The sequence below is a fragment of the Alligator mississippiensis genome, chromosome 11 (assembly GCF_030867095.1).
Source record: "Alligator mississippiensis isolate rAllMis1 chromosome 11, rAllMis1, whole genome shotgun sequence".
NCBI lineage: Eukaryota > Metazoa > Chordata > Crocodylia > Alligatoridae > Alligator > Alligator mississippiensis.
In genome coordinates this window covers 58,223,593-58,232,674 of record NC_081834.1, presented here as the reverse complement: position 1 = coordinate 58,232,674, position 9,082 = coordinate 58,223,593, and the positions used below count along the sequence as shown (strand labels likewise).

The following is a 9,082-nucleotide window of genomic DNA, read 5'->3' as shown; positions in this document are numbered from 1 at the left end:
AGATGCACCTGCTAAATTAGATCAATGGTCCACGTAGTCCAGTATCCTGACCCCAGCCATAGCAAGAACTGATGCTTTAGATGGAGAGCTATGAATAGTGTCTATCTAGGGTGATTTATCTCTTGTTAGACCTTGCTTCGTATTGACCATCATTAGTTTAGAAATGCCAAAGGAACATGTTGGAGAGTTGTGTTTAATAGTTATTAATCAAGCCATCCTCCATGAATTTTTTTAGTCCCTTACTGAACCTGGCTCTGCTTTCTGCCTCTATAACATCCCATGGTAATGAGTTCCACCAGTGAATGATACACAACATAAACAGTCCTTTCCCTTATTTGCTGTAAACCTTTGGATGGCAGTGCCTGTTCCCTTATTCTGAGCCAGGAAGTAAGGAAGAGAAATATTATAAAGATGATCTGTTTCCCTTTCTCCCAGCTTTGGAAGCTAAGCCAAAATTTTCCTCTTAAAAAAGAACCTGTTTTCAAATGAAAACACTTGAAACTACCACAAATTCTGTCCCCACCCAAAATTAGTACCAGGGCTTATTATTTTCCCCTTCTGAGCTTGAGATCTAGAATTGCCAAAAGATTTATTCTTATGTTATGTGTAATAAATACTTTGAGGAATGGATGGGCTGTGGGTCTGGAGTGAGGGTCATTGGCAAGACTGGGGGTACAGGGGGCTGCGGGTTGTAAGTGAGGGGCACATCAGGGCTGGTAGTGGCAGGGGCCTGTGGGTTGGGAGTGAGGGTCACTGCCAGGGCTGGGGTGTGCAGGGGATCTGTGGGCAGGGGGGAAATGGGGGTGCACCTTTTCAGTCACACCCCACTTTGATTCCTGCTCCACCCAAAATTCAAAGTCAGCTGCTTAACAGGGGCATCATCATCAGCAGCAGCAGCAGCAGTTCTATCCAGACAGCAATGAGTCACTTGAATTCATGGCTCCTTATCACTGAACCCAATTCCTGCTAATTTCTTCATTCCTCAGGTGTTACTGACCCCCTGCTCTTTTTAAAGGTTTCCCTAATGAAGCTAGCCTTTCTCCTGCCATTTAATAGTATTTAATAGCAGGGATTTAATAGCATCCTTCAACTACCTGGAGGGTGGTGCCAAAGAGGACGGAGCTCAACTGTTCTCAGTGGTGCCAGAGGTCAGAACAAGTAGCAAGTTGCAGATATGGAAGTTGAGATTCAATTTCAGGGAGATTTTTCTCATAAGAAGCATAGTGAAGCACTGGAACAGGTTCCCCAGAGAGGCTGTGGTATCTCCATCCTTGGAGGTTTTTAAGACCTCACTACAGAAAGCCTTGGTGGGGTTGATATAGTTGGGGATGGTCTTGCTTTGAGCTGGGGGGTGGATTACATGTGTCCTCCTCAGGTCCCTTCTAACTCAAATATTCTCTGATTGTATGATTAATTCTGCTGCACATTAGCAGCTCCTGCTAATGTCAATGCTAGTTCTCAGCACTGTAGATTCATAGTTTCATAGTTATAGGGTCGGAAGGGACCTAAGTAGATCATCAAGTCCGACCCCTGCCCTGGGCAGGAGTGAATACTGGGCTCATATGACCCCAGCTAGGTAATTAGCAAGCCTCCTCTTAAAAACCCACAAGACAGGAGCCAGCATCACTTCCCTTAGAAGTTGGTTCCAGATCCTAGCCGCCCTGACTGTGTCCAGCCTGATGCTTCCTGATCAGTGCTTCCTGTCCATCAGTGCTTCCTGATGTCCAGCCTGAACCTACTCTCTACCAACTTACGGGCGTTATTCCGGGAGGTGCTTGGGGGAACAGGGTTTCTCCCACTCCCCGCTGGTCCCTTCTGGTGAGTTTATAGATGGCCACTAGGTCCCCTCTCAGCCTTCTCTTGTGGAGGCTGAACAGGTTCAGGTCCCGTAGCCTCTCCTCGTAGGGCCTGCCCTGCTGCCCCCAGACCATGTGAGTGACCCTCCTCTGGACCCTCTTGATGCTGGCCACATCCCTCCTGAAGCGCAGCACCCAGAACTGGACGCAGTACTCCAGCTGTGGCCTGACCAGTGTCGCACAGAGGGGGAGGATCACCTCCTTGGACCTGCTCGAGATGTACCTGTGGATGCATGACAAGGTGCGCTTAGCCTTCCTGACTGCGTCCCCACACTGTCGGCCCATGTTCATTTTGGAATCGATAATAACTCCAAGATCCCTTTCTGTCACTGTGCTTTTGAGAAGGGAGTTCCCCAGCCTGTAGGTATGCTGCTGGTTTTTCCTGCCCAAGTGCAGTACCCTGCACTTGTCAGTATTGAATCTCACCCTATTCTCATTCGCCCACCCCTGTAACCTGTCCAGGGCCAGTTGTATCCTGTCCCTCCCTTCTAGCATGCCTACCTCACCCCAAATGTTGGTGTCATCAGTGAATTTGAACAGGGTGCTTTTTATCCCCTTGTCCAAGTCGCTAATAAAGAAATTGAACAGTGTGGGCCTGAGGACCGAGCCCTGGGGGACTCCACTGCCCACATCCCTTCAGGTCAAATATGACCCATCCACCACCACTCTCTGGGTGCGGCCCCTCAGACAATTTGCGATCCATTTGACTGTGTAGGCATCAATGCCATATTCGTCTAGCTTTTTAATGAGAATGGGGTGGTCGACAGTGTCAAAGGCCTTCCTGAAGTCCAGAAAGACTATGTCCACCGCAACACCTGCGTCCAAGGATCTTGTGACCTGATGGTAGAAGACAATCAGGTTGGTCTGACAGGACCTGCCCCTAATGAAGCCATGCTGGTTGCCCCTGAGTATCATCCCCCCTGCTGGTCCTTCACAGATGTGCTCCTGGATAATCTTCTCAAAGAGCTTCCCCAGAATCAAAGTAAGACTAATTGGCTTATAGTTGCCTGGGTCCTCCCTTCTCCCTTTTTTGATAATGGGGACCACATTGGCCTTCTTTCAGTCTTCTGGCACCACACCAGAGCACCACGAGTGCTTGTAAAGCCGTGCCAGGGGCCTCGTGATAACCCCTGCCAATTCCCTCAGCACCCTGGGGTGGAGAGCATCTGGACCTGCTGATTTGAACACATCCAGCCTCTCCAGAAGTTCCCTAACTTGGTCCTCCCTGACCCTAGGCCTGGCAGAGTCTCTCCTGGGTCCATCCTGAATCCCAGTGGGGGAGATATCCCAGTCCCTGCACAAAAAAATGGAGGCAAAGAATCTGTTAAAAAGGTCTGCCTTTTCCTTTGGTGTAACCACCAGATTACCAAGCAAATCCTCCAGGGGCCCCACATTACCCAGTGCCTTCGTTATACTCCCCATGTATTTAAAAAAGGAATTTTTGTTGTCCTCGATCCTCGAAGCAAGCCCTAGTTCCATATCTGCCTTAGCTTTCCTAACAGCCCCCCTACAAACCCAAGCGATGGAGGTGTGCTCCTCTTGGTGATAGCCCCTCCCTTTGACTGGGTACATGCCTCCTTTTTGGCTTTCAGGTGTTCCTGAATGCCTTTGGTGAGCCAGGGGGCCTTTTGAACACTCTTGCCCCCTTTGATTCTCATTGGGACTGTCACCCCCTGGGCTTGGAGGATCATCTCCTTAAGGAACGACCACTCGTCTTGGACACCCAGTTCCCCTACCCTCCAGGGCCCCAGTGCCCCTCCTACCAATCTCATCAACTCATTGAAGTTGGCCCTCTTGAAGTCAAGGGCTACTGCCTTGCTGCAGGCCCTTGACACCCTGCGCTGGATGGTGAATTCCAGCAAGTGATGATCGCTGTCGCCCAGGTGGTCAAGAACCTGGAGTCCCCTCACCAGGTTGTCACCTGTGGCCAGGACCAGGTCCAGCAGGGCATTCCCCCTGGTGGGGCTGTGCACCTCCTGGGTTAGGTGGAGGTCCTGTATCTCAGAAAGAAACCTACGTGAGAGGTCAGACCTGGCTGACTGCTCCTTGCAGCAGAAGTCCAGGTAGTTTAGATCACCCATGATGACTACATTCCTTGCCTTAACTGCCTCTGCAAGCTGACCTGAGAATTCGCAGTCTAGCTCTTCCCCTTGGTTGGGAGGTCTGTAGTAGACCCCCACCATTAAGTCCCTTTCCCCATGACCCCCCTGTAACCTGACCCAGAGCTCTTCAGTCTGCCCCTCCTCTGACCCCATCCTGTTAGTTGAGGACATGCATTGCTCTTTGACGTAGAGTGCCACACCCCTGCCTTTCCTCCCCGTACTATACCGCCTGTAGAGTCTGAAGCCTCTAATGTTTATCGCCCAGTCATGGGATGAATCCCACCAGGTTTCTGTGAGCCCTACTATGTCTGGGTTTGTACTAGCTATCCGGAGGGCGAGTTCCTCCTGCTTATTCCCTATGCTATGAGCATTAGTGTAGAGGCATTTAAGGCCTCGTATTGGTACATGCACCACCCCTCGATTCTTAGGTCTATCCGGACCCCTGTCACTTACCTGAGTACTCCTTGTGCATGTCACCTGTCTTGGCTGGGAGGTGTCCTCATGTCCTCCTGTGGCCCCATCCTTTGTAGCCAGAGGTAGCCCATTGGATTGCTTTTAAGTTCAGCAAGAAACACGAGCTCAGGCATGGAAACATTAACTCATGTGACCATTACCTCAGGGGTGGATATCTCCTTCAGAGAAGAATAGGAAATGCTGTCAAGATGCTCAAGAAGGTGAGTTGGTCTTTCATGAGTCTGAGAGAGATGGACATTGGATACTAATAGCTCCAGGACTAATGATAGCACCATATTTAATGATGTTTGCCTTTTTAATTGTGTTTTTTGACATAATGGACACTAGAGCAAATGAACACACCTTCCAATAAAGTCTTTGTTTGTCTTTTCTTGAGCCTGAACCTGAATAACACAGACCCAGACCCCTCGCATCTCAGGAAATGGTTTTGATTTCTTTGGACTGGAGATAAAAATATGTGTTGTGTTTCATGTGAGGAGGTGGCCCACTCTCTTCCTCTTTACTCATTTTGTCAGCAACCTAGATCCCCCCTCCTGGCCTGGCTTCCACTGGCCTTCTTCCAGCCACTGAGACACAAGCTTTCTTCGGGTGTATGTATGTCTGTGCGTGGTTGGGAAAATGAGGTGCCCAGATTGGATAAGCCATGTTAAGCCCCACCCATGCAGGAGAGGAACAAGTTCACAGTGGTGAAATCGAAACGCTGCTGACGTGTCCCGGGGAGTTGGCAGGTGCTGGAGGCTTTCGGTAAGTTGTGGGGCAAGGGATAAATAGGGGGGATTTGGGCATCTGACTCCAGATGAGGGTGGCCAGGGGGCTTCCTGTGGATAAAGGGTACCCCCAGCCCTCCCACCAACAACCCCTTGAGCCACCACGTCCATTTCTGTGCCAGGAGTTCCCTCGGCCCCCGCAGTACCAAGCCAATTGGTCCTGGTGTCCTGTCCCCAGACAGGGACACGGTGGTTGGAGCAGGATGAATCTCATCCCATCCACCCTGCTACATTTCTGGTCCAATGGGCTACCTCTGGCTACAAAGTAGGAGACATCCGTTGCTCTCCCAACCATAGGAGCTCTCTCTTTCCCAGATTTGGTCCAGCCTCAGGCAGGATGAGATACACTGGGATCTGTAGCCTCCAGGAAGTGGGCAGGACACCAATGCATTGGTGGTCAGTGCCTGGGGAAGACTCAGGAATCCCTCCCCCCACAAGCTAGTTCTCCCCACCCCCACTGCAGTGCCTCCCTCAACATGTTGTGGGGAGTGACGTACTAGTTGATTCAGGAGCATTCGAGAACTGGAAATGACTCATTGCCTCATCGCGTCTGCAGGACTGCAGCTGCTGCAGCTGTTCAGTTCCAACCAGCAGCCCCAACTATACCAGCTCTGGGCTCCCCACAAGCCCTGCTGGTGCCCCTCATTCCCAATCTGCAGCCCTGGCATGGCCACCCTGATGGTGCCGCTCACTTGTGACCCATAGCCCCATGCTGGTGCACCTGACTCATCCCCAAATATATCCATCCATCCATCCATCCATCCATCCATCCATCCATCCATCCATCCATCCATCCATCCACACTATCATGTGTCCCTCCTTACCATTCTCTCCATCGCCACAATCCTCTTATCCATGCATGCTTCCTCAGGTACACTCAACCCTTCTCTCAAGCCCACACACTCCTCTCCCTCCCTCTCCACCCTGTAACAACCCCTCATCAGCCCTATTCCTATATATATATATATGTATATATATATATATGCCTCCCTACAGCCCTTAAGAGCCTTCATAGTCTTCATTTCTCATCCTTTCTAGCTTCCTATATCACTTGGAGCAAACACTGCAGTCAACAGCATCTTCTCCTACACCAAACATGGTTGATGAGGACCTGACAGCTATTCCTGGCCACAGAGTCTCTTCAGAATTGCCAACGCCACCCATGCCATTATCTGTCCCAAACCTCCTGAATGAACGCAACCGACTGGGGGCCAATGGAGAGCTGGACAATGCAACTCGGCGGTGTTTCAATCATGCCATACAGCTCTTGAATGTCCAGTCCAACAGAATACAAGACAATACCACGCTGGTGCTTGACTATGGCATGGTCTCTGAAAAGAGGTTTGTGTCTGGTACTGGAGAAAATGAGATTGTTGTGTATTGTGGTGATGATGGCATGATCTGTCACACCATCAAAGTGGCGGGATGGAGAAGCTGGCTTGCTCAACAGCTTTCCAAGGCCTTACCAGCAATATTAGCTATGATTCTGAATGCCTTACAGTTATGGGTGCAGCGCTCCCAAGGGAGTTACTTATTTTTACCTGATTGATGGAGGAGTTGCCTCTCATTTCCAGTTCCCACACCCAGCTGCTCGTACACAAAGCTATCTCATCCCCTCAATAAACAGTATAAACTAACTCTCAACCTGCTTCCTTTGTTGGGATGAGGTTCTGATATGTCACCTGTGTACTCTTCCCTCATATTTAGTTATCTACATTGTTTGAGTGAAATTAAGCATGCTCATTATACAGAATGGAGAAGGTTTTAGAAGATCATAAACTCCTCACCTTTACAAGGTAATGCCCTAATTTTCATGGGTGAGTATGTGTGGTTGGTGTCTCAGACATGGAGGGAAAGTTTGACGTGATTGGCAAATAGTGGTTGCGTGACTTCTGAGGTACTTGAGATTTTGGTTGGTAGGCATGAGTATGAGTGTCAACTTTGTATCAGAAGGAATGACTGATGGGTATGTCTGGAAGATGATTGATCATTTCAAATGGGGTGATCTGCCCTTTAAAAAGACTAACTGACCAGAGTTTGCGACTCTTCGCCATCAGGGAGTTGTGTGCAGTGAGAGGAGTCTCCGTTGTTGTAGTCTCTGTGAAGGGAGTGGTCCAGCAGAGCGGTCTCTGTGACTGAAGCTTGTTTGTCATGGGCATTCAGCTTTTCATCTTCCCTTGGTCCATCATCATCAGTTATTGTGGTCATCTGTCCCTAGATCCCTAACTAGGCCGGAGTAATTGAAGAACACACTTACCTGAGACAGAGGAGTGCTAAGGAATTGGGTAAAGTATCACCTTCCCATGAGTAAGTGTGGGACCAGCTTGGGTGTTGCTAGTTGTGGGAGAAGTCCTGGGAGCAGTAGGGGTGTCTGTGTGGTTATGTTGGGAGGTGAAAATCTGTTCTTGCATATATTTGCATATAAATTCTATTATCTGTGTATAACCTTGCTAATAGTTGTACTAAATGTTGAACCATTTGTATGCTGTTCTGTGCTGATGTGTTTGATATTTGGTGTGATACCATATATGTGTGTTGTACTTACCATTTGAGTCTTTTGTTTTTCCTCTCTTTTTCCCAAAACCTATATATAAGGTTTGCTGGACACCCCACCTTTGTCATAAATTTGACAAACTTCAATAGCAACACTTGTAAGTTATCCAGCCACCCTCTTCTTATCTGGCAGAGATGTAGTTATTTGGGTCCCACATTAATTAAAATCTCTCTGTTCTCCATATTTGGTTTACCCAGTCAACCAATCATCATATTAATTGGCCTCAAACTCTGCCAGCCGGTAAGTGAAAAACTACAGTTTCCCACATTTTTCTCCTTTAAAGGAGAATCCATTTTTAAAGTTTGTTCGTGACCCTTTCATGTATTCTTATGACCCACTTTTGGGTCATGACCCATGGCTTGAGAAATTATGCTCTACAGGGTCCCAGACCCAGGCTGACAGCCTTCCCAGGAGACTTTTCTAGGAAAAACATGTGATTCTGTTCAATACTAGAGGAGGCCCAAGTTAAAATGTGGGGAAAGACATCAAATAGATGACCCACTCATCTCTAACTCAGGAGCCCCTGGGTACTCGATGTAAAAGTGTCATTAATTCCTTTTGAAGTCAGTGGAGAAGTTCAGGAGATGGTCTCGGAGAAGGAATGGGTGTGTGGGCCTTGTCAATAGCTGACTCAGGTCTGGAGGGAGGAATGTAACTGAACCTCTTCCCAGTCAGGAATAACGTAACTGAAGTCATGGCTGGCTCTTTCCAGCTTCTACCCTGATGGAGGCCAAAAGGAGTTTTCCCTGTGCATCTAGAACTGGCAACATTGCCTTATGCTTTCACTTTTATTTACATTAGATGAAGCACTTGACAGTGGCAGTCAAAGTTGCGGAAGATACCTTTGGCCATTGTTAAAAAAGGTCCGTGACTCATCAACAAGATTCATTAGTCATTTTCAAAAATATGTCTATATTTTAAAAATATTTTAGATTTAATGTTTGGTCAAATTGACCAGCTTGGCAACCCTAATTCTTCAGACATAAAAAGCTACTATAATGGGCAGATCCAAGATGCTCACAAGGGGGTGGTGGGGATGAGCAATATGCATCATTATGTGGGACACATCAAATAGTACCTGTACCCAAATCCAAGGAGACCCTGAATTTAAGAAGACCTCCCCCAATCCTTAGATTCCAGACACAGAAAAGTTATAAAGTGGCTATTATTTTCCATATGTAGACTCTAATAACTGGAGGTTCAATTCATCCCCTCCACTATTGCAGGCACTGTGGATTGGGGGGCGGTGGTAAGGGGGGCAGTGATGGAGCTGACAGTGGGGGTACACTGTAGAGCAGGTGGTGGAGCAGGTATAACAGGGAGTCAGAG

The 9,082-nt window shown here is 48.3% G+C and overlaps 1 long non-coding RNA gene across 1 annotated transcript; it reads left to right on the top strand.

Annotated features, from left to right (window-relative positions):
* The first annotated feature begins 1,268 nt into the window (after nucleotides 1-1,268).
* On the top strand, nucleotides 1,269-7,738 carry LOC132243847 (uncharacterized). Its single transcript, XR_009455430.1, has 4 exons — nucleotides 1,269-5,176; nucleotides 6,238-6,540; nucleotides 6,907-6,995; nucleotides 7,257-7,738. It is a non-coding gene; the product is annotated as an uncharacterized LOC132243847 (long non-coding RNA).
* The last annotated feature ends 1,344 nt before the right edge of the window (nucleotides 7,739-9,082 follow it).